This window comes from Saccopteryx leptura, chromosome 4 (genome assembly GCF_036850995.1).
Source record: "Saccopteryx leptura isolate mSacLep1 chromosome 4, mSacLep1_pri_phased_curated, whole genome shotgun sequence".
Taxonomy (NCBI): domain Eukaryota; kingdom Metazoa; phylum Chordata; class Mammalia; order Chiroptera; family Emballonuridae; genus Saccopteryx; species Saccopteryx leptura.
In genome coordinates this window covers 210099109-210124851 of record NC_089506.1, presented here as the reverse complement: position 1 = coordinate 210124851, position 25743 = coordinate 210099109, and the positions used below count along the sequence as shown (strand labels likewise).

At 45.6% G+C, this 25743-nt stretch overlaps 1 long non-coding RNA gene across 1 annotated transcript in view; it reads left to right on the top strand.

Annotated features, from left to right (window-relative positions):
- LOC136402619 (uncharacterized) overlaps nucleotides 1-25743 on the top strand; it is a 540019-nt gene that overhangs the window by 371335 nt on the left and 142941 nt on the right. The gene's annotated exons all lie outside the window — the stretch shown is intronic.

Here is a 25743-nt window from a genome sequence, read left to right as displayed (position 1 = left end):
ATGAGAGGGCCTTCACGGTATATTTGTGTCCATGGGGTTTTGTTTTTAATAATTAATAGCAGGTCCTTCTTCATCCTGAACTTTTTCAGAAATAATTGGGTAGCTTGGGGTTGGGCCAGTAATTGCTGGAAGATGTGCTAGCCGTGGTGAAGACTCCACTCTTGGACTGGTACGTTGGTGGAAATGCCACCTCCCCCTCCCAGTTGTTTTAGAAGAATGTCTGGCAGCAAAGCTGCATCCTTTGGAAAAGCAGGGCACGTTTTCCTGCTGACACACACACAAGCCTTATAATTTAGCATTAGAAAAGAAAAATGGTTTAGGACACGAAAATATATTTAGAGCTCATTATTCAAGCAGGAGTCACAGAGAAGGGGCAAGGACGTAGCCAGTCAATGAGAAACAGCTCACATTACAGGGTCAGGAGGAAGCATGCGCCTGGCACTCAGACGCCAGGCGGGAAGGGCGACAGGGTCAATATCAAAGTCGAGAATCAGTCGGGGAAGGTGCCGGGGTTTGCCTTCTCCCAAAGTGAGCCTGTCCTGAGGACCCGATCCAGAGCCGCTTTCTAGCTGGGCCCTGCTCTCCCTGGCTCCCAGAACAGGGCAGCGCACAGTGAGTCTCCACATCCCAGCTCCAGAGAGGCCTCCGCTTGCTGTGCACATCCTGGCATTGCTGTCACTGAGGCCACAGCGAGTTGTCCTGTCAAATGGAAGGGGGGGGGGGCCCGGAGGCAACTGTCCCAACCTGGCGGAGTTCACGTCTACCTCTGGGTGGAAGGTCCCAGCGACGGGGCTTTCCCATCTTGGACTTACATTTCTTTACTCTTTCGCTCGCTCCCTGCTGTGCCGGCCTGCCAGCCACCTGTCTCCACCCCGCTCGCTCCTCCTCTACCATATATGCGAACGTGACCAAGTGACTCACGGTCGTTCACGGCCACGTTCCAGGGCTGGCGACCTTGGCCAGTGCTGCCTGAGACCTGCTGGCACTGCCCCGTCTAGCGTGCTGCCTGCGTTAGCTTCAGCCGACAGCCTTCCTCTGCGCCATCAAGGCTGGTCACGAGAGGGCAGGGAAGATGAGGAAGGCTCACGGCTCTCAGGGCAGCCGCCGAGGGAAGAGGAAGAAGAACTCGGGCTTTTTGAAGGCCTGTCGTCGTGCGCAAGGCGTTGTGCCAGTTGCTTTATAAACGTGATCCGTTGCGACTCCGTAATTATTTCTTGCTTGTCCGTCATGTGTCTAGCACTCTAGGTGAGGTGGTTCTACAGCGGAAGACCAGGCAGATATAGTCTGTTATCGTCGCTCTGAGCCTGGGAGGGAGGCATGTGGTTAAAAAGGAATTGCAAACATAACAAGTGTTACACGAGGAGGAGCATAAGGTTTTGTGAATCTCTCTAAAAGCGACTGGTTTTAACCTGATTTAGGAACCAGAGAAGGTATTTCTGAGTAACTGATATTTATGCTCAGATTTGAATATTTTTCTTTTTTTTTTTTAATTTATTTTTTAATTTTTATTTTTTTATTAAGTGAAAGGCAGGGTGTGAGCAAGGACAGAACCCTATAAAGACAGACTCCCACATGTGTCCCGACTGAGAGCCACCTGGCCAGTCGCCTACAGGGCGGTGCTCTGCCCACGTGGGGCCATTGCTCTGTTGCTCAGCAACTGAGCTATTTCAGCACCTGAGGCGAAGCCATGGAGCCATCCTCAGCATCTGGGGCCAGCTTGCTTGAACCACTCGAGCTATGGCTGTGGTAAGGGGAGAGAAAGGGGGAAGGAAAGGGTTGGAGAAGCAGATGGTCAATTCTGTGTGTCCTGACCAGGACATCCACATGCCAGGCCGACTCTCTACTGCTGAGCTAACCGGCCAGGGCCGAATAGATTGTTTTTCTTGTGTAATTTCCGCTTCCTTCTCAAATGGATAAAATACGCACATCTCTTTTTCAAGGGGGAGAACTGAAGTGCAGTGATATGTGGTATCATACCCAGAAACATGTTGACAGTGATGGATCCAGGACTGGAGCTCAGGTGTGTTTGACTCTAGAATCCATCTGTCTCTCACTAGATGCTGGTTCTCCTGGGGCTTTCCCTTCATGTGTCAAAGAGTCTTGACAAAGGGATTGAGAGAGCCAAGGTGGGAGAGGGGCTTTCTGACAGTCCTTAGGCTTAGAACTGGAAGCAGCTCGTAGTTTGCATAAAACATACTACAGTGTCAAAACCTTAAGCTTTGGAGAAAATTTTGAATTCAGATCCTGGATGGTGACATTTATAAATCTGTAATTTCAGGCAAGCCGTTTCTCCAACCCTATGGTCAAAACTTATCATGCAAAGATGTAATGTGGCGCATGGCAGGCATTTTAAAATAGCACATCTCCGGGTGTTAAGGAAGGAGGAGAGGGTATGATCAGTCCAGGAGGTTCTCCTGTTTGTAAGAGGCCACTGGCTACAGAATCCTTTCTGGGCTTTGAGATAAACGTGCTTCTGCCGGGGAGGAGAGGAGCCACTCTCGAGTTTCCAGGCCGGCAGCCACAGATGTGGACAACAGAGAACGCAGCTCACGTGCCCAATGGGAAGGAGACAATCGCTCCCCAAACACAGCTGCCTCCTTCTCAATTGGACCCAACTTTGCCAGATAATGGAAACACAGAAAACAAGGCATGGAAAAACGAGCTGTTTATGTTTAAACACGGCAATCGGACCTCGACACTGAGCCTTCTTGTATGTCACCCGGGTGTCATGTCATCTCACAGCCCACGCGGCTGCAGGGCCCAGCCCAGGGATTTTCTTTTTCTTTTTTTTTTTCTTCTTCTTTTTTTTTATTTTTTATTTTTTTCATTTTTCTGAAGCTGGAAACAGGGAGAGACAGTCAGACAGACTCCCGCATGCGCCCGACCGGGATCCACCCGGCACGCCCACCAGGGGCGACGCTCTGCCCACCAGGGGGCAATGCTCTGCCCATCCTGGGCGTCGCCATGTTGCAACCAGAGCCACTCTAGCGCCTGAGGCAGAGGCCACAGAGCCATCCCCAGCGCCCGGGCCATCTTTGCTCCAATGGAGCTTTGGCTGCGGGAGGGGAAGAGAGAGACAGAGAGGAAAGCGTGGCAGAGGGGTGGAGAAACAAATGGGCACTTCTCCTGTGTGCCCTGGCTGGGAATTGAACCCGGGTCCTCCGCACACTAGGCCGATGCTCTACCGCTGAGCCAACCAGCCAGGGCCCAGGGATTTTCAACACTGTGCTGAGGCTCATCCCTCAGGGAGAGATGGGTGGGGGACTCACGGCACCTGCTCCAGACGTCCTCGCTCCTGGGCGTCGGGGTGTTTGGAGACACTCGCCCCTCTTCGCTTCTGCTCGAGGAGCCCCTGGCAGCTGCAGACATTGCCCAGAAATAAAGGGGGTGGGGTGCAGAGCTCCTGTTGGGTGCAGTTTTAGGAGACAGATGCCTGTTTCTGGGAACATCATCTTCTACAAGTGATGCCTCCAGGGGCTAAGCCTTGTCTACAATGCAGGCCTTGATGGAGATCATTTAAAGGCTAAAAGTATTAGCCTTCCTACCAACCCACTCATTTATCCACCCACTCACCCACCCACCCACCTATCCTCCCATCCATCTGTCCATCCATCCATCCATCCATCCATCCATCCATCCATCCCTTATTTATTAAAAATTGCATTTGTTAAACAATTAGTGTGTATCTGTCACTAAACATATATTGCACATATAATTTAATGATTTGTCAAGAGTTAAGGGGACTCTTGAAAGCAGGGTCAAATGGCTAGCAGGAGGGACAGTCAGATGTTGAACCCAGGCCTCGCATTTTGCACGTTACTATAAATTCTCTTGGATAAGTTAGCAGTCAAGCGTTTGGTGCTTCCTGCATTCTGAAAGGACAGAAGTGCTAATTTCTTTCAGGGTGTTGAATGGGCACCTCTTAAGAGAAAGAAGAGAGTCGCACACAGAATATTCTCACACAGGAAGCCAAGGGTCTGGCGTAAGATTCACCTGCACATTCAGGTTTTAGTAAAACTGAGTTTTGTTTTTGAGTAGTAAGGGCTACTAAGAGGCTGCCAAAGCCTCTTGGGAAATGGTCACTTTCCCAAACGTGGGAAAACTGACTTTCCAAAGGCCCATGTTGACAGGGGACACTGCAGGGCATGGAGTCCAGGACAGAGATAGTGTAAATGATCCACATGGATAAATGGGCTAAGGCGTAATACTCACCTACTATTCACCTGCTTCCTCTGTGGTATTTTTATTTGAAGCCAGGGTTGAGAAATTAATTGTGCTGAGCATCAACTGTCAGCCAGCCACCATGTTAGCTGCTGTAGATGCAGCAGAGAATCACGCTGGTGTATTGTCAGCATTCATGGAATAAACATGCAATGCGGAGAGAGCTGTAACATGGATTCTCAGTCAAGTCTGGAGCAGACATTTCTCTGAGTTCAGAGGCTGAGTGGCAGCTCACTAGGGGAGGAGCATTCTGGACAGAGGAGGTGGTAAAGGGAACGCTGTGTTCTGGAGGAAAGGACCCGTGAAGATGCACTACAGATGGGAAGGGCACAAAGTGACAGATGGGACAAAGGAGGCAGAAGGTCTTTAAGACCAACGTCCTCAAGGAACTCTATCCTAAGAACCATTCACTGAAGTGGGTGAGAGGAGGGCATGCATGGTGGAGGCATATAGGTGTGTACCTTTTGACTGCTCAGCATCTGAGCTCCCTTCATGCATTTAGGGAATTATTGTTGGTGGGTGTTAATGGGAGTCGGGAAGCTAAAAGGATCATATAGCTCATCCCTCCTCTCTCCTGGCAGTTTGCTGCAGGAATGTGAGTGTGGAGAAATCTACTGCTTCCTCCTGGGATGTTGGCTCTGGAGGGAGAGCTTAGAAACCGTTCTAATGGCAGCACCAGCCAGTCAGTGACCTTTGGAGACACCTGTGTGGTTCAAATCCACTTGTTCTGTGGTATCGTCCCGGCTATGGTAGCTGATCTTACTCTTCAGCCTTCACTGCAAGTTGGTGAGAGATCCAAAATCCTTTTTAAGAACTTCTTTTTCCAGTTAAACCAATACCTGATAGTGTCTTATCATTTGTAACCAAGAGCCCTGATCAATACAAGAAGTAAACAGGTCTATGTGTGTACTGGGGTAGGAATGAGGTGATGGGGATGAGGGCCTCCTGATGATCTTTTTGACATTTTAAGTCAAATTGTGCTCAATAATGAAATAAGGGCGATCAGAGAGCCCTGTCCATGGTCCTGAACGCGTTCCTTTTGTTAATTATTGCCTCCTTCTGATGCGGCATATTTTCCCCCAGGAACCTATTTGCCACCACAGACAGGTAAAAACCTCAGCTGAGGTCTCTGCTCTTCCTCCAGTACTATTATTTCCCATGTCTCTGGACAAATACTACGTGAGATTTGTCTATATTTGTATTCTCAGAAGAAGGTGGTAGCTATATGTACAGGGTGGCGATGATTAAAATCCACTTTGGGTCAGCCCCCGGTGTCTACCTGGATATATCTGTTTCTAAAAACTCTCTCTTCCTATTTTTATTTGCAAGTCCAGCTCACGAGGAAGGGTGGACAGACTCCCGGGAAAGAGCAATGGCTTAATTAATGGTAATGCGAAGGATGTGGGTGCCTCGGTGATTGGGGCTCTGTGAATGCAAAATTGGATGGAGGGCTGAGATGCAAAATGGGATAATTGAACTGTTAGCTGAACTGGAATTTAGCAGTTAATCACTTTTATGAAACCTGCATCTCAATTCATTACTCCATTTATGCCTTGTTATAATACAGAGCTGTTCAGCTAATTGGTAAACAGGAGCCAGACAGTGTACCCCAGAAAGGGCAAGGCTATTGAAGACACTGTCATATTTTCTGTGAGTGCACATTTCCATTTAAGCTAGTCGGGAGTTGCCTATTAGCCTGGGCTTCATGTTTTTTCTCCGGTAGACACTAAAGAACCTGGTGAAGTTGTGCTTATACATCCCAAATAGTTCTGCTGGCCATCAATCCTGTTTCACACAGTCCTCTGTCTGATTACTACCTGGTAATGAACTTTTTTATGTGGTGATAAAAGTAATGGGTTCCAGCAGCAGAGCCTTCCAAATTGGAGGGGGACCCCACCGAAGATTCCCTGTGTGACATTGTACAAGATAATCTCCCCTCTGAATCTCTGTTTCAGTTGTACCTATCTCAAGCATGTTGTAATGAGAATTACATTTCATAATGAGAGCACAGTTCATGATAGAGTACATTTCATAATGAGAACTAATTTTCTAGCACAGTGCCTGGTGTAAGGGTTATGTATTCAATCAAAAGCAGATCTTACTATTATCTTTCCCCTGGAAATAGTTTGTTGTTGTTGTTGTTGTTTAAGGAAGAATAAGGAAATAGCTCTCTCGTATGTTTGTGGCATCAGACCCAAGAGCTGAAGGGGAAATTAGAGTAAGAAGATAATTGATTTAATAGAGATGTATCCACAAAGACTCCAAAACGTAAAGGGACTTCCTGAAACTGGCCAGGAACAACATGAGGTGTAAGGGGCATAAGCCATGGATGAGAGGTATGGATGCAGGATACCATCAAGGAAACTTATTATTTGGGGAGGAGATGCTTAATGAAAATAGGGCCTTAGTTGGCTGCAGTTCTATTTGTTTTGCTTGATGGAAGAATAAAGAAGCCCCATATAAAAATATATTCCTTTTGCAGCCAATATTGTATTTTTATATTCTAGTGAACCTTCTCCTCCTATTTAATTTTATAGCCCCCACTCTGCCCTAGGACCCAGACATTGAACCATGGTAGAGGCTGCTAAGACAGGCACAAATCTGAGTGAAGGACTCCACTATAGACTGGAATTGACCTTCTTTTTTCAGGACTAGGACTTTTTAATGAGAGAGACAGACAGACAGGAACAGGCAGACAGGAATGGGGAGAGCTGAGACCTGTAGTATTAAAAAGATCCAGTCCTACAAAGAGCTGGGTTAGGGTGGGGAATGTTCCAAGTAGTGTTATCAACATGTGCAAAGGCCCTGAGGCGGCATTAAGCCTAAGTGTCTGAGAAATACACCATAGCAAGGCTACTTTGGCCCCCGAAGAGTGAGTATGTGTGGTCTGAGAGGAGTCTGGAGGAGATAGGACCTTGAAAACCGTGGTAAGGAGTTGGACTATTTTCCTGTGCGCATTGGGATGCATGCACACATCGTCTCCTTGTTGAAATGCATGAGCACTGGGTCTAGAGGGTTGTGATACATTAGCTCATGTAGGACACAGTCATAGTTTGGTTTCAGATTACTGTTTCATGTCAGGCGCTGGTGTATACGATACTGAAAGCTATTAATGTAAATTAATGATCTCTCCTGCTGGCTTTGTTACTGTTTACTCCAATGAAAGATTAATAAATGCATCATGCCTTTCAAATCTGCATCCATTAAAATCTTTACCATTGTAGGGGCACCAGTGGTTCCCTTTGGGGGGCCTAAGAATAAAATATAACATCACACAGCTGCTGCAACTAGTATTTGCTATAACCTTGTTAAGATGAGATAATCAGGTGGTGCTAGAGGTAAGAGTGATATGAACTGACAGCCATAGTCTAGGTACCTCTGACACATGGTGGAAGAGGTCACCCTGACTGTGTCATGAGCTTTCATAAATGTAGTTACTTTTAATCCTGATAATTCTGGGAGGCAGGTATTATCCCCATCTAATAGCTCATGCAACTGAGTTTCATAGTAGATAAAAATTTGGCCCCAAATCTCACAGCTGGGAACAGGAAGAGCTCAAGTTTTTTTATCCAAGATTGTGTGACTAACAACCCTACACTGAAAGAGAGATGTCTATACCCTTGGCAGCCACACATTGAGCTGATGGAAGAGCCGGAGAGGTGCTTGAGTTTTCCTCACCAGGACTGACAACCGGGTACATGAAATCTATTACTGTTCTTTCTTTAAAAGTGAGAACTTCACATTTCAAAAACTGGTACAGTCTCTGTGTGAGGCAAACCACTAGGGAAAATGCAGAGCCTTGCAGCTCGCAGAGGTGGGTGTGAGCCCCTGAGGCGGCCTCATGCTTAAAGGATGGAGTATTTACCCTCTCTGGGGCTCTGCGCATTCACTTAGAAGGTGGGGATAAGGAGAGTGCCTACCTCTGGGGGTTATTGTAAGGATTTACCGAGATGAAGCACGGAGATTGCCTAGCACCATACCTGGTGTATAATAAGCTCTCACTACCAGTTACCTATTATTTTCCTCTTCCCGGGGAGATTTGAAGGAGGTAATGTGGAGAAAGCAAAATTCGTAGTTGCAAGTGCAATGTTAACCACCACTGGTTTTGTTGGAGGAAGAGGCAAAGGCAATGATTGTTTTGGTTTTGCTAAAGTCTAGAAAATATTGCTGAAGTTTCAGATTCCTTGAGCCTGAGTGTCTCAACCTTAGATGCAAAGTTAAATCCCTTGGGGAGGTTTTGAAAAAAATACCAGCGTCCCTCCCTAGAGGTTCTGACTCTGTTTCTCTGGGCTGGAGCCTGGACAGTGACGTCATTTAAAGCAGCCCGTGGAGTCCCAAGGTCCCGGGGATGCATCCGTCTGCTTCACCAGCCTTGATCTTGCTGGGACAGTTGGATGACCCCCATGGTGGGCTATACCTCTGACATGACAACAACGTTCCTCTCTTACTGCCCTCAATTGCTGCCTGCGTGCATACATGCCCGCGTGTCTGCTCATTCCAGGACTAGCCTCGGACATTTCTCTCGGTTTTCTGCAGCCTTCCAAGGACCCCATTGCTTAGTGAAGTGTCTTCCAAATGTGTTTTATATAGACACAGAGTTGGGATTGATTCAGTCTTTTCAATCAGCTTTTTCCTCAGTAGGGAGCCACTGAAGCTATCAAGTTATATTTCAGATACATCACCCAACGCTGTAATGAAGTGTAGCAAAATGAATGCTTGGCTGGTGTATCTGGGTCCTGTCCTGCGTTGTTTATATTTATTTATATTTTAAGATTGTGCAGGAGTATTGGGTTCCCCGGATTGTGATTCAAGTGAGTCTTTAAAATATTTTTATGTGACGCTGCCCTTGCATTCCGGCATCAGGGAGCATTGGGCAGTGACAGTCCGAGTGATTTCCCAGATATGGAGGGAGCAAGTCGTTAAAGAACGAGGGTGGGCAGCCCGCCTGAGCTTGATTTTATTAGAATCCAGTGTAAAGTGTGTGTGATAGAAACAGTCATGATTCTCTCTCCAGCTGAGATGAATTGGTCTCATAAGCGGACATGGGGAGAGGAGAGAAGAAGTGTGTGTGTGTGTGTGTGTGTGTGTGTGTGTGTATGTGTGTAGGTGTAGGGCGTGACTTCAGCAAGATCAGCAGCAATTGGTCCCATATACATTAGATAACTATATATTGCAGCACCCAGAGGCAGATGTCGCCCACCTATTAAGGACATCCTTGGCTTTTTGATTGGGCACCGAGAAATTGATGCACTGCTTTGGATTCTATTATGTTTTCAAACTTTAATTAAGTTTGTACCTCTCCCACCTGGACCTCATAAATAGTTAGCCTCCAAGTAAGTCATTTGTCATGGAGGGGCTCTTATGAGTAGATTCATCTTCTAAACAACATTACTGTTGCCTAAAACCTTGCCTTAAATCCATCAACTCCATACGAGCTTGAGCGCCTTACTCAGTTTTGACACACTATCCCAAGGGGTTATTTTCTGATGGGCAAGTGGCTAATTCATTAACTTATCACAAGGTGGGGGAATGCAGATGCGTTATTAGCTTTTCAAAGGATGCAACTGGTGATTAAAAGAGAATTAAATTAAACTTCAGGTTTTCGTGGGTTTTTTTTTTTTTTTTTTTTTTTTACATTTAAGTTAATCCATTCTCTTTTGTGGAAGGTCAAGTTCTTGGCCCAAGCTGAGGCCGTCTCAGCCTAAATCTAAAGATATTCCTCATAGGGTTGGGGAGATGGCATGTTCCTCAAGGGCTGAGGGCACCGTAGATTGGCGCGGCCTCGTCGAGAAACAAATTGGAAGAATCTATTGTACAAACACCTGAAAATACACACTCCTAGGACTTACCAATTCCACCTTTAAGCACGTGCATTGGACAAACGCTTTTGTGATTGTGCCAAGAGATGTGTACAAGGACGTGCAGTGCAGCAGTGCCTGGTACAAGGATGTGCAGTGCAGCAGTGCCTGGTACAAGGACGTGCAGTGAAGCAGTGCCTGGTACAAGGAGGTGCAGTGCAGCAGTGCCTGGTACAAGGATGTGCAGTGCAGCAGTGCCTGGTACAAGGAGGTGCAGCGCAGCAGTGCCTGGTACAAGGAGGTGCAGCGCAGCAGTGCCTGGTACAAGGAGGTGCAGCGCAGCAGTGCCTGGTACAAGGACGTGCAGCGCAGCAGTGCCTGGTACAAGGACGTGCAGCGCAGCAGTGCCTGGTACAAGGAGGTGCAGCGCAGCAGTGCCTGGTACAAGGAGGTGCAGCGCAGCAGTGCCTGGTACAAGGCTGTGCAGCGCAGCAGTGCCTGGTACAAGGAGGTGCAGCGCAGCAGTGCCTGGTACAAGGAGGTGCAGTGCAGTAGTGCATGGTACAAGGACGTGCAGTGCAGCAGTGCCTGGTACAAGGACGTGCAGTGCAGCAGTGCCTGGTACAAGGACGTGCAGCGCAGCAGTGCCTGGTACAAGGACGTGCAGTGCAGCAGTGCCTGGTACAAGGACGTGCAGTGCAGCAGTGCCTGGTACAAGGACGTGCAGCGCAGCAGTGCCTGGTACAAGGAGGTGCAGCGCAGCAGTGCCTGGTACAAGGACGTGCAGTGCAGCAGTGCCTGGTACAAGGACGTGCAGCGCAGCAGTGCCTGGTACAAGGCTGTGCAGCGTAGCAGTGCCTGGTACAAGGAGGTGCAGTGCAGCAGTGCCTGGTACAAGGACGTGTAGCGCAGCAGTGCCTGGTACAAGGACGTGCAGTGCAGCAGTGCCTGGTACAAGGAGGTGCAGTGCAGCAGTGCCTGGTACAAGGATGTGCAGTGCAGCAGTGCCTGGTACAAGGAGGTGCAGTGCAGTAGTGCCTGGTACAAGGATGTGCAGCGCAGCAGTGCCTGGAAGGGCAGCTGTTAGCAAATAACCCGCATGCCTGTCAGTGGAGACCCGGATGAGGAAAGCGCAGTGCATTTACGAGATGGACTGCAATGTATCAGTTAGGAAGACCGGTAGTTCTCTTTTCAATGTGATGCTGCTCTCTGATGCCTTGTGTCGATATGGACAGGCTCAGACACAGCGTGGAGTGAAGAAAGCAAGAGGAGGGGGAAGCTACTGGTGTGAGTTTTTGACCCTACATACAGAACGACACCAGATATTGAGACATATCGACCAAAGGATCCACATTAAGCTCTTGCCCGTGGCTGCCTGGGGAGGGAGTGTGTGGGGGTGGGGGGTGGGGTGGGAAACGGAACTGGCACATGGCTTTGTATTATCTGTAATTTTGTTTGTTTATTTGCTTTAAAGACTGGAAATAATTATGACAAAATATAAATATTCCTATTTTGGTATAGTAAGAATGTGAGTGTTTACGCCATTGAAATTTTATACTTTTTAAAGTCCTCAAAGGAGGCTAGAAGGTAGGCTCTCTGGGCAGGAGCAGGGGGGTGCTGTCAGAGCCAAACCTGGAGTCTGTGCCTATTCAGGAGGCTTCTGAGGGGTTTCCACTCAATGATGCGTCTCCTTTCTTGACTTCTGACTATTCACTGAGGATCTTGGTCTTAGTATTTGACCGATTGCCTTTTCTAGCGGCCATATAAGTTGACTTTTGTCCATATATAGATTTGTTCGAAGCTCCCCATTTCAACTACTTGGTGCACCAACTCAAGACAATTCAGTAATTTTAATGAAACCATACCTGTGACAACAAGGAAAAAAAGTCTATGTCACTTGAAAGTAAGGTCCCATTTGCTGCTGGATAAACTCCCTGGACTTCTCGGCATGCTCCTCCCTCTTCTGCCCCCGGCCCACAGTCATCCCGGGAAGGACATGACTCCTGAAACGGGGCCACGAGAGGGAAGGCAGGGGCTGTTCCCTCTGACGAGGTGACGTAAAGATTTTAGTCTCCAGGGTCAGAAAGTCCAACTGGCATTCCTTCTGGCACCTGGACATCTACTCAGCGCTTGGTCGAGGAGGCGTGCTGTGATGGTGACTTCACTCACAGGCGTGGAATGAAGGGTTGCTGGGGCCCGTGCTGGTGTGCAGACTGCAGGGCAGGGTGGGCCTGGTGCTGCTTTTGTTGTTTTCTCTGGTGTCTCGGACTAAGAATGCATGAGGCTTCCAAGAGGACAACCCATCCGTCCAATGCTTTCCTGTTCTCTCTTTGCCTTGGAACCAGTGACTTCCCTTCCTTATTTTACACTTGGAGCATATTTCTCTGCAAGGGTCCAAGTTTTAGTAAAAAAAAAAAAAAAAAAGATACTTTGAGGAATCAATACAAGATTTGATCCAACCAGGTCAGCCTCCCCTGCTGACCTAATCTTAATGCATTGTGTAAAATATTTCTATTTATCAAACCCTTGTAAGTCGAAGCAAAAGCTGCAAGAAATGGTGTTTAGGTTGGAAAGAAAGGGAGCTCAGAGGGATAAATTTAGACAACACCTGAGACGCTCTGCCGCTAAGTAGAATTTAATGGCGGTGCATCTCTGCAATCTTCGTATGTGTTTGGCATGACAATTTGTTTTGTTTGTCAGGAATGAATACTTCAGGGGGGAAAAAAAAAGCTTTCTGCATTGAAACAAGAATTTCATATCAGCAAGTGCCATTTTGGTTTAAAGGCTACTCATTTTCCATAGCAAGGGATCATTTATATTGGGGGGAAGGCTGGTTGCCCTCGCTTTGCCAGGAAGAATTCTTGAATACGTTTTGACTTCTTGAATCATGACTTTCCTCGAGTGGGAAGATGCAGAGAAATGGTTCGTGCATTCCTCTCCTGCTCAGAGACATTGTGGTTGGATTGGCCCAAACACGAGCTGTGTGGATCGTGGCCTGAACTGATGGTGTCTGTGGGTGACACTAAATAAAAATTCACAGTCTACCCACTGCCTCACATGAAACCAGTGAGACATGTTAAGCTACAAACTGGTCAAGACTAAATTAAAGGTCACTTGGACAAGAGGGAACTTGACTGGAGAAATATTAGGACATTCTAAGGAACCCATGGAAGTGAAGCGGAGCATCTGAGTTTCAAAGAAAACTACAACTAGAGACTCAGCAATTTCCAGAACTCCCTTTATTTTCTTTTTCTCAAGAGTTTCACTGTCTCTTCCTAGAGACCAGCCATGGGAATGTGGCCCCCAACTCTAGAGGCTCAAAACTTACGGTTCCGCCTACCAAAGATGGACCCCATCTCTTCCAAATACTCAAAGGCAGGATTTTATTGGGACCATCTTGGGTCAAGCACCCCACTTTGTATAAATCCTGTAAGGTCTGGAAGGTGTGATTTTGTACCACAGACATGAGGCTGGGGGTCCCACCTTGCGTGGAAGGTCATGCCCAGAGATCTGGGATTGTGGAAGGGCAGCTGTTCTGGCCCGTGCGAACTACAGTGTTCTGTGTCCTTCATCTCAGTGCCACCACCGAATGCGAGGCTTTGAGCAATCTGTTTACCAGTTACCTACTGGTAATGTGGGTATCATGATACCCGCCTTACAAGGTTGTTATAAATAGTTAAATAATACACATTCAGGGCATCGCCTAGTGCCTGCTATGCAGGAGGCAGTTGGTAAATAGTAACCATGATTGCACTAGCGTAGATGTAGATTTGGTGACGGGGTCAGGAGAGCGGGAGGTAGGGTTCCCTGCCACTCAAACTCCTGCGGGCTCTGAAAGCCGGTCTGGCACACAGGACACGTCGTGCTGAGTTGAACAGGGCTCTCATTTAACACATCAGGAAAGTTCTTTGGGCCTTGGGACATTTCTGTTTTTCCTCTGCAAAGACCAGACAGAGACCTGTCAGGATAAGATTTCTTGTGGAATTTCTGTGCGATGGTCACATTCATTCATTCATTCTTACATTAAAAAATATATTATATTATATATATGTATATATATTATATATATTAATATATATATATATATTTGAACAGTCATTTCCTGGGAACATTTTCACAATACAGACAAGGTCTGTTTTATTTTGCAACGATCACTGCGGTGGGGGTTACAAACAAAGGAGGGAAGAAATCAAGCAGTCAGTTCTGTATTATTATAACCACAAGGAGGAACATAAGCTGGCTGAGGTGGGAACGATGGGTTGGGATGGTCAAGGGAGGCCTCTCTGAACTGTTCCTGGCTGAGGAGACAGTGACAGTCTGAGGAGCGAATGGAGAGAAGGACAGCGGTGAGAGGGAGCAGCGTGGTCTGAGTGGTCACTGGGGTCTGCCCCGTAAGACTACGCCCGGGTTGGACTGTTTCTGAAAAGCACTTAGTGTTCAGCTGTTGGTCTCACCTATCGAACCGGCTATCAGGCGAATATAGAACACAGCCACGCAATGACTCCGTCCACGCAATGACTCCGCCCAAGTGCGTCTTTTTGCCATCGCTGCATCACCAATAAATTCTTCTAGATTCGAGAAGGAACACTGTGCCGGAAGGAACTCCTCAGTGTAGAATGCCCAGCAGCCAGTGACGTCCCTGAGAAGGGCTTGGAGTGCTGTCTGCCCAGCTGGTGGGGCTCAAGCAAATCTTGTACAGCTCTCCAGCACTGGGCAGTAGGGCAGCGGGTCACAAAAGGCTGTGAGAATTGGCTAATGTAACGAATGCAAACCCCCTGGCACAGGGCCTGACATGAAGAATGCGCTTAGTAAATACAACTATCATCACTACAGCCGTGACAACTGGCTTTATTTTTTATTTATTTAATATGTTGGGGTGACATTGATTTACACATTTACACAGGTTTCAGTTGTACAGTTCTATAACACATCATCTGTGTATTGTGTATATTGTATGGGCGCTCACCACCCCAAGTCGAGTCTCCTTCCCTCGCCATTTATTGCCGATTTTACCCTCTTCTGCCCCACCCCCTTTCCCTCTGGTGATCACCATACTGTTGTCTGGTCTCTGCTGCTCAATCCCTTCACTTTTTCACCCAGACCCCCCGACCCCTCCCCTCTGACAGCTGTCAGTCTGTTCTCTGCATCTACGAGTCTGTTTCTATTTTGTTTATTTTTACCTCTCCATTAGACTTCAAAGAATTTGAGGGCAATTACTTGATTATACTTTTCTTTTTCCCTGAAGGTTAGAAGAAGGCCTAGTAAACAACTGGTTATTCAATAACTGTTTTGAATGAGTAAGTAGATAAAGAAAACTGGTTTTTAGAAGGTTATCTCTTTCTCTCAGGAGTCATGTTACCTTGAACTGACAGCAGCCGCTGACCAGGTCTAGGCTGAGTTTCCTGGTAGGTCCACAGTATACTTCTGGTTTCACGACTTCCCTTTCAGTCTTTTATCCTCTTTGAGTTTATTATTGTGAATGGTATAAGTTGATAGTCTAATTTCATTTTTTTACATGTACCTGTCCAATTTTCCCAATACCGTTTATTATAATAAATAGACTGTCTTGACTCCGTTGAATACTCTTGTCTCCTTCGTCAAGTAGTAATTGACCGTAAGGGCGTGGATTTATTTCTGTGTTCTCTGTTCTGTTCCATTGATTTGCATGCGTGTTCTTCTGCCTGTACCAGGTTGTTTTGATTACAGTGGCCTTGTAGTATAGCTTGATATCAGGAAGTGTGATAGCTCCCACTTTGTTCTTTATTTTCAAGATAGCTGAGGCTATTTGGGTTCTTTTTTGGTTCCAAATAAATTTTTAGAATATTTGTTCTAGATCTGTGAAGTATATGCCATTGATATTTTAATAAAAATTGCATTGACTCTATAGGTTGCTTTGGGTAGTATGGATATTTTATTTTATTTTATTTTTAAGTGGGAGGAGGAGAGATAGTGATACAGACTCCTGTATACAGCCCAACCTGAATCCCCCTGTAACCCCTATCTGGGGCCAATGTTTGAATCAACCAAGTTATTCTTAGCACCTGAGGCCAATGCTTGGACCAACTAGCTATCCTCAGAGAAGGGGGAGAGGGAGGAGAAGAGAAGCAGATGGTCTCTTCTCCTGTGTGCCCCAACCGGGAACTGAACCAGGGACATCCACATACCAGGCCAAGAATCTACCCACTGAGCCACCTGGCCAGGGCCATAATGATGTTGACTTTTCCTATTCATAAACACAGTAGATGCTCCCACTTGTTTGTATTTTCCTCAATTTCTTTTTTCAATGTCTTATAATTTTCTGAGTACAAGTCTTTTACCTCCTTGGTTAAATTTATTCCTAGGCACCTTATTTATTTATTTTTTTGTAATAGTTAATGTGATTGTTTCCTTAATTTTTCTTTCTGACAGTTCATTATTGGTGTGTAAAAATGCCACTGATTTCTGAATATTAATTTTTATATCCTGCCACCTTGCCAAATTCATTTATCAGGTCTAGTAGTTTTTTTTGGCGGAAACTTTAGGGTTTTCTATGTACAGTACCATGTTGTCAGCAAATAATGACAGTTTTACTTCTTCTTTTCCAATTTGGACGCCTTTTATTTCTTCTTGTTGTCTGAGTGTGCTGTGGCTAGGACTTCCAGGACTATGTTGAAAAAGTGGTGAAAGGGGACACCACCCCTGTCTTGTTCCTGATGTGAAGGGGATTGCTTTTCATTTTTGCCCTTTGAGTGTGATGTTGGCTGTCACAGTACACTTCTGTCTTTGGATGTCTAGGATTCCTTTTTCCTTATGGCAAGGGACCCCTGGCTTTGCTTTGGGGCACCACTTGTTCCCAGCAGGTGGCAGCTTTACAGGAGGCTGTAAAGTAGCCTCATGCTTCCAAATAAGGGAACAAGTGACCCAATAGAGGTCCATCCTGTGCTTCGTCCCAGAGAAAACTTGAGTGGAGAGGCACAAATGACGGGAAGTAGTATGAGCTGTTTTCCCTGGCTGTGGCTCTCAGAGGAAGCCCTCCACTAGCACCAACTTCCTGGATTCCCAGAACTAGCACTCAACATTTCCTTCAGTTTTCTCAGCTCCCCAATATCCCACTAATCAATCACCTTATTTTGCATGATCTTCGTAGTTGGCTTTTGTTGCCTACAACCCAAGCACTCTGAGCCATGACAGAAGACTGGATCCAAGTCATGAAGCGGAAACGCTGCCAGCAGCACCCGGGCTCTGGGACACCGGCCATCCCCCCTTCAGGATCTGTGTTGGTGGAGGACGCGTCAGGGTACCGGGCTGGGCTGTGTGGTTGACAGACCAGCTCTTGCCTATTAGACATGCACAATTGGAATGGTTCTGCCCCAGTCAGAGGCCAGCCAAGCAGACTGTGGTCGTGAGAACATTAATTTGTCTCTGGAAAGAGGAAAACATGCTTTAGTGAATTTTAAAATAGACAGCAGATGGCAGGATGTTATGTAATGCTCTCCAATGACCATGTCAAATCAAGCTCTTTGTAACTAGTAAAATGAAACTCCAATTGTCTGATCACAAAATTTTTTTCAACGCGAGTTGTGCTTCTGTGGGTATGTATTGCAACATATTGACCTCACAGGCCTGCAGTGGCTGGCCACACTCAAAAAGGCACTCGCAGCAGGTGTTCTGACCTGCTGGGGTATCTCTGGACTGAAGTTCCAAGGCTGAGACCTGGACACACTTGGTATTGGACAGAATTTCCTATAAATTCAACCATGTATGGTATGTTCTCCATGCTAGCCACTGTGCAGAGGTAGAAAGACTTTGGCTGAACAGGAGTTACAATGAAAAGATTCTGAGATGACCAAAATTATAATATTTATGCCTTTATATAAACCCCTCCTCTTGACTCTGGGTAGGACCAGTGATTTGATTCCAACTAGTAGAGTATAACAAAGGTAATAGGAAAAGCTGTCACTCCCTAAATTGCCTTTATATATGAATTATTTTTATATCTATACTTATATATGTATAAATATATACCACAAGTGTGTATTATATAATACTTATATATGCTATTATATTTATATGCAGTATTATATATCCTTATAATACTATTATTATATATGTATATATAATAGATATGATAATAGAGATGCACAGGTGTGTATGTATATATACATATAGATGTATATACATTTGATTCTCATTATTTATGATAGATATGTTCTATATAGTTGGCATACTTTATAAATATATATGTATATCCATACATATATGTACATACATACATACATACATACAATGGTCCAGCAGTCACTATTTCTGCATTCCCAAGTGAAAAAAATATATATATAAAATATCTTTGTCTCACATAGTCTACAGTCTTAAATTTTAAAAAACAGCTCATCTGGTTGATTTCATTTTCTCTATTTTACAAAAGAGAGCTTGGCATTGAGACACAGTATGTGACTTGCCTGAGGCTGCCGCACTAACAGGTGCCTGAGTTGGGATTCAAGTCTCATCCAACTGGCCCGAGAGCCAGAGCTGTCTGCACTACCCGGCACAGCCCCCTGCCCCCTCCCGCTCCGGTCACCTCCGGTCACCCCTGTGGGAGAGCTGAAAGAGGAGGGAAGGCACCACCTGTGCCACCACAGCTGGCTGCTCCGATCTCCCCGCTGGGTGCATTTCACACAGATGTCACCAAAAGCACCTCAGGTATTGATTTGGGGGTTACAAATAAATTTTAACAAGTAGGCTAGGTTACAAATCCAGAACCCACAAATAATGACAGTTGACTCAGGGTGTGTGTGTGTGTACGTGTGTGCTTGTGTGTTACTACTAGTAGATGCACTGAGACACTCTCCCTCTTGCTTCTGAAGAAGACACTCTCCCTCCTGCAAAGGGCCACTTGGTAGGAACTGCAGGCAGCCTCCAGGAGCTGAGAGCAGTCTCTGACCAGCAGCCCGAGACAAAAAGGGCCCTTGATCCCACAGGTGCACGAGGGTGAGTTGTACTAATGACCCGAGGGAGCCTGGAGTGGATTTTTCCCCAGTGGAGTCTCTGATGGGTCACAGTCCCAACAGACACCTGGATTGCCACCCGGCACAGACCCTGAGCGTAGGACCCAGCCAGGCTGTGCCTGGACTCCGGATCCGGAGATACTATGTATAAACTAATCCGTGGGCGTTGTCTGAAGGCTCTGAGTTTGTGGGGGCTTGTAGAAAGGTGATGCGGGAGGTGAGCACTTACACATTCCTAAATGGAGACCAGGGGATTGATCCCTGGGTTTGGAGCTTCGCTCTTTTTCTAGTGATTCTGGTATGATTACCTGGTTGCTGAGAGGATCCAAGCCAAGCGGGGATGGTGGGGCCATCAGGACATGGCCCACCAAAGACAAGAGAGAGCCGAGGCCAGGTCACAGAGATCTGGTCATCTGGCCGCTGAGAAGTAAAGAAGTGAGGCCGCACCTGGCAGACCAGGTGAACAATAGAGATGCTGAGGCGAAAGATACAATGCAAGCTGTCTATCAGCCGAGGGGACGGAAGCAGGCAGGTTCTGAGACTGCAGCATTTATTCAGTTTTGCAAATGTCTATATTCACTCCGTGATTCACTCTCTTCCCAGACACCCCAACCCTGGGATGTCATGTTAGGGTGTTTTAAGTGTCGGCAAGTTTTTAGATCCCTGTGAAGGCTGTGTTCTGGTTGCCATGGAAGAGAGCTGAGTGGACAGACGTGGGTGTGAGGCATCCTGGTGTGAATTGTTAAGCACATCAACCTTCTCTCGCCAGCAGCCCCCTTAGATGATAAATCCCCCCCCCTCCTGTTAATGGGCACTTTAACTCTTTCCTGACACTAATTTTGTAAGTAGGAGATGACAGCTGTGGGTAATGAGGCTTGGAAACCAGCCAAACGGTAGACTTTCGCATTAAAAGAAAATGATTTCCAGTTTGCAATTAGTGTGATTCTAATTTATTTCCAAACTCTACATGTACTAAACACAGGGAGGAAAAACAAAATCTGAAAAACAAAATCTGAAGCTGCACGGAAGCATTACAGCACGGTGCCTACGCGGAGGGTGTTGACATGGATTTGACTTACTTTTTTCCTTTTCCCTTATTCCTTCTGGTCCTGCACACATACTTGCGGAACGGCGAAAGCTTAAAAGAACTCATTATGTATTGAGGGGAGGGAAAGAGAAGATTCTTTCTGCGAGGTCAGGCCTGTCTTTCGGTCCGGGGCCGTGGACGGTGGTGCCAATGGGGTCAAGCGTGGGCGTTTGACAAGGATGCCGTTATGCATTTTGTTTCAGAACTTTTTGGTGCCAGTGAAATGAAATGATCTTTTCATTGAATTTATTGGGCTGACACTGGTTCACAGAACCGTACAGGCTTCAGGTAGCACAACTCTAGAACGCATCGTCCGCATACTGCCGTGCAGGCTCCTTACCCGAAGTGACCTACGTCTCTCTCCACCACTGTTTACCCCCTCTGTCTTCCTCCACCTCCCCTCACCCTCCTCCCCTCTGGCGGTCACCTACTGTTGTCTGTCTGTGTCGGGGGTTTTTCTTCGCCTAATCCCTTCACCTCCTTCACCCTAGCCCCCAACCCCCCCCCCCCCTGACAGCTGTCAGTCTGTTTTATGTATCTGTGAGTCTGTTTCTTTTTTTTTTTTTAATTTATTTTGTTCATTAGATTCCACATAGAAGTGAAGTCATATGGTGCTTGTCTTTCTCTGCCTGGCTTATTTCACTTTAGCGTAATAATCTCCAGGTCCATCCACATGGTCGCAAAAGGGAGTACCTTTTGTGAAATGAATCTTAGACGTCACCTTCAGTGACACTCCCTCTTGCCTGCTCTGGCCAAGCTGAGACCCGTGGGTTGAGTCCCGTTGCCCAGAGCGCCCTCTCCGCTCTTCCTGGGAGCAGCAGCTTCTCCCTTCGAAAGCCCAGCACCCCTGTCGCTTCTCTGACAGGTCCCCTCATCCAGAGGAGGCTGGGGTTCCCGTCGGGGCCCCTCCCCAGTGCCGCCTCCACTCCCCGGGCCTCGAGATGTTGTTATGGCCCCGGTGTTGCCTGTTTACCCCAGTTGGCGGCTGACATCTTTGGTATCTACTGCCAGGATCTAGCGTAGAGCTTGAGGGCACAGAGTAAAGTGTTCAGTAAGTGAGATAAATTCGAGCTCCGCTCTCACGCTGCCTCGGAGGTGGAAGCAGAGCCCAGCTGTGCTTGGCTCAGAAGTAACCCTGAAAAGGGTGGGGGCGCACATTGTGCCGAACTGAAACGCGTGGCCAGGGGTTTTTGCATTCTGCATTTTTCACTCCCTAACTGGGGTTGTGCATGCAAGCCTGAGGGTAATGATTTACCAACCTCATTTTCCAAGGCCGTTATCCTTCATCTTGACACACTATTAAAATCATTTAATTATCACTATTTTGCCTTGTCATTATGGAGCCACTGTGATCCATTAGTTAGGTTTCCAGGTTTTCTGCCTTCCCACCCCCTCCTCCACGGGGGCAGAAGTTGAAATTTCCTTTGAGACCTGGGTTCTGCAACTTCATGAGCACAGACTTCTGAGCGGAATCAGCAGGCATTTGGGGGGTGATTTGGAGCATCGGCTGGGTTCCATTTTTTACTGAGAGCTTAATGACACTCATCCACTCCTCACTGCTCTCGTACTTTTCCTGTTCTGCAAACCCTCTAAGATCATCACTGCTCTGGGATTCGGGAAGGTTCCAGATTGCTCTGCCTGATGCACTCTTTCCCCAAGAGCCTTGCCAAACCAATTCTTTCAAAGGATAGCTGTTAGAGATGGCAGTTCTGACTCCTGACTTAAATTAGACCACTCACCTCTCCTGCTGCCCCTCCCCCCACCATTATTATCGCTCCACTTTGCTCTTGTGTTTGATCTAATTCTATATGTAATATATGCCTTTTATTAAGTTTAGAAATACAGTAGTGTAGAAAAGTCACCGGTAATAATCCTACCACCTTGGCATGAATGATGATAACATATTTGCAGTATTTCCTTCAGTGTTTTTCCTATGCATTTAGATTTTTATTTTTTACCTTGCTTTTATTTTATTTTCTAGATTTTATTCATTTTTAGAGAGAGAGGAGAGGAAGAGAGAGATAGAGAGAGAGAGAGAGAGAGAAGGGAGGGAGGAGCAGGAAGCATCAAGTCCCTTATGTGCCTTGACCAGGAAGGCCCGGGGTTTCTAATTGGTGACCTCAGTGTTTCCAAGTCGACGCTTTATCCACTGCGCCACCACAGGTCAGGCTGCTTTTATTGTATTTTTAATTTTGTGATAGGTATTTTCAAGCACTGAAAAGGAGAGAGGAGAGTGTAAAAAGTAGTTGTCCTGCACCCATCACCCATCCAGCAGTCATTAAGTTCCCATATGAAAGGGCAAACAGTGAGTCAACAAGGAAAGCCACAGCAGTAAGACCCGGCAGGGTGGGAAGTCAGCTGGAAATCCCTGGCAGTCACGGGCAAATCACCATTTCACAGCCCCTAGTGAAATAATAAAGGTAGGCAATAATGATCAATAACTGCTAAAACCATCAGGTGACAGGATGACGAGGAATTCGAAGAAGACGGATGGATCAGGATGACAGCACCTGGATCCAACATTCAGTCTGAGAATTTTCTCACTAGAGGTGGGAATGAATCTCAGAGGTCATTTTCCTTCTTATCTGATGTGCTAGGACATGCCCAGTCCCACCCAGGATGCGGCCTTCTTCTAAAGAAAAGACGTAAATCAGCCCTGAATCCAATGAAGCTTTGGGGTCTAATTGACAGTTACAGGAAATATCAGGGTGAGAGGAGGATGTTTAACATGATTTTAGATTTGGACAAAATGACAAAATCCAGAAAGCGGAAATCCTAGCGGAATATTAGGGCATAATCTAAATGAACCTCCCATATCCGCCTTCTAGCTTTCTCACATCTTAACGGTATTTTATATTTGCTTCAGAATTTGTAAAGATGCTTTTGTGTTGCCCTGATCTGTTCCCCATGCCCAGTGTCTTCCTTTGGTGCCTGAATTTTTATTCTCAGAGATACTTGAACTATTTTTGAATCTACAGACAAAATCTGGAAGACCATGAATCTTTTCAACTCAGTATTGTTTTAATTTTTTAAATCTACATTTTTACATTTAACTCTTATTTATTCAATTTGTCTTCTGTAATATTTTTCTGCATGACAGTACCACAATTTGTTATCCATTTTTATACTGAGGGACATTGAAGTTATTTTGTATTTTTTAAAACAGCGGTACAATGAAGATTTGTGAATTTACATCTTTGTGATTAGATTAAATATGTGGATGTGAAATTGCACAGTCAGAGGGTATGAGCACACACAGGTTTACCACCTGTTTCTAAATCTATCTCCAAATGCTCCAAAGTTTACACTATTTTTAGTTCTTCACGCCAGTATGTGAATTTAAAAATCAGTGTGTTAAAGTGTAATGAAAATTTTTACCGTTTTGATATGAAGTGCAGTAAATTTAAAGATTTATCTGAGAAGAGTCCATACATTTTTACATATTGTTCTCCGATCAAAGTTTATGGTATGTCTCACCATTTTTGAGAACTTCCTTTATAGCTGTCAATTATACATATTACATGTATAATATATATAATTTACAATGAAATTATTTTTATATAAATAAACTCTCTCTACCTATATATTATATATAAAATATGTATTTATATTTAACTTAAGTAATATTAAAATTTATTTCTTGGTGCCTTATAAGTTTTTTATTGTGCAAATGAGATTTTTTTTTCTTATATAATTTTGAACTATTTATTTCTGAATATAATAATGTTGAATTTTATATATTGATCTATATCGAGTAATATTGCTAAATTCTTACTAATGGTATAACTTTGTTGTAGTTATATTATCCATATCATTTGCCAAGACTGTTTTGTCTCTACCTTTCCAATCTAAATAAATAGATAAATAAATAAAGAAATAAAACATATATGTCTCTAAAGGGACAGAATATAATCATATATCTTAATCAAGTATATTTATTAATATATAATCAGTTAATTGCATTATATTAATTAATATAGTGTTATTTATATTCACTTATTGACACTACACTTATTGTCTATTGCATTAGCTGGAAGACCAAGGGGGCAACGGTGAATAAAAGCAGGGAGGCCCTGACCGGTTGGCTCAGTGGTAAAGCATCGGCCTGGCGTGCAGAATTCCCGGGTTCGATTCCCGGCCAGGGCACACAGGAGAAGTGCCCATCTGCTTCTCCACCCCTCCCCCTCTCCTTCCTCTCTGTCTCTCTCTTCCCCTCCCACAGCCAGGCTCCATTGGAGCAAAGATGGCCTGGGCGCTGGGGATGGCTCCTTGGCCTCTGCCCCAGGCGCTAGAGTGGCTCTGGTCGCAACAGAGTGACACCCCGGAGGGGCAGAGCATCGCCCCCTGGTGGGCGTGCCGGGTGGATCCCAGTCGGGGGCATGCGGGAGTCTGTCTGACTGTCTCTCCCCATTTCCAGCTTCAGAAAAATACAAAAAAAAAAAAAAAAAAAGCAGGGAGGGTAGGTATTCTTCTCCTGTCCCTGGCAGTAGTAAGAATCCACCTATAGTTTCACCTAAGTATGATCATAGCAGTAGACTTTTTTTTTCTTTAAAGTGAGAGGAGGGGAGATAGAGTGACAGACTCCTGCATACACCCCAACTGGGATCTACCCAACAACCTCTGTCTCGGGCCGATGTTCAGACCAACCGAGCTATTCTCAGCACCCGGTGCGATGCTTGAATCAGTCAAGCCATTGGCTGTGAGAGTGGGGGAGAGAGAGAGGGGGTCAGGGAGGGGAAGATAAGCAGATGGTCGTTTCTCACGTGTGCTCTGACTGGGGATTAAACCAGGACGTCTACATGTCAGGCTGACGCTCTATCCACTGAGCAAACCAGCCTGGGCCTGCAGCAGATTCTGATAAATAACCTTATTAGGTTAAAAAAGTTGGCCCTGGCTGGTTAGCTCAGTTGGTTAGACCATTGACCAGAAATGCCAAAGTTGTGGGTTCAATCCCCAGTCAAGGCACATACGTGAAGCAACCTGAATGCACAACTAATGAATGTTTCTCTCTCTCCCTTTCTCTCTGTGTCTCTCTAGAACCAATAAGTTAAAAAAATAACCTTACTGGGTTAAAAAAGTTCCTTACTATAGTTAGTTTGTTAAGATTTTTTTATTAAATATTATAAAATGCCTGTTCTGCATGAGTTGTTATGATTATATGCTTTCTCCTTGATCTTTGAATGTAGTGCATTACCTTAATAGGAGCTCCAATTTTGAATTGTTATTGCATTCTTGAAATAAGCCCTATTTGATCATGATGTATTATTATTTATAGACCTTGATGAATCCAATTATATAGCACTGTATTTGAGATTTTTACATCTATGTTGATAAGTGAGAATGGTTTAGAATTTTCTCTTCTTATACTACTGTCTTTGTTTGATTTTGTTACTAAGGTGATACTACCCTCCTTAAGTGAGTCATTACTTTCTTTTTATGTTTTCTTAAAAAATTATGTAGAGCAGAAAACTATCTGTTTTTTGAAAATTTGATAAATTTTGCCTGTATTTTTTTCTTTTTTACCTTCAGAGTGGGGGCCCTGGCCAGTTGGCTCAGCGGTAGAGCGTCGGCCTGGCGTGCAGGACTCCTGGGTTCGATTCCCGGCCAGGGCACACAGGAGAAGCGCCCATCTGCTTCTCCACCCCTCCCCCTC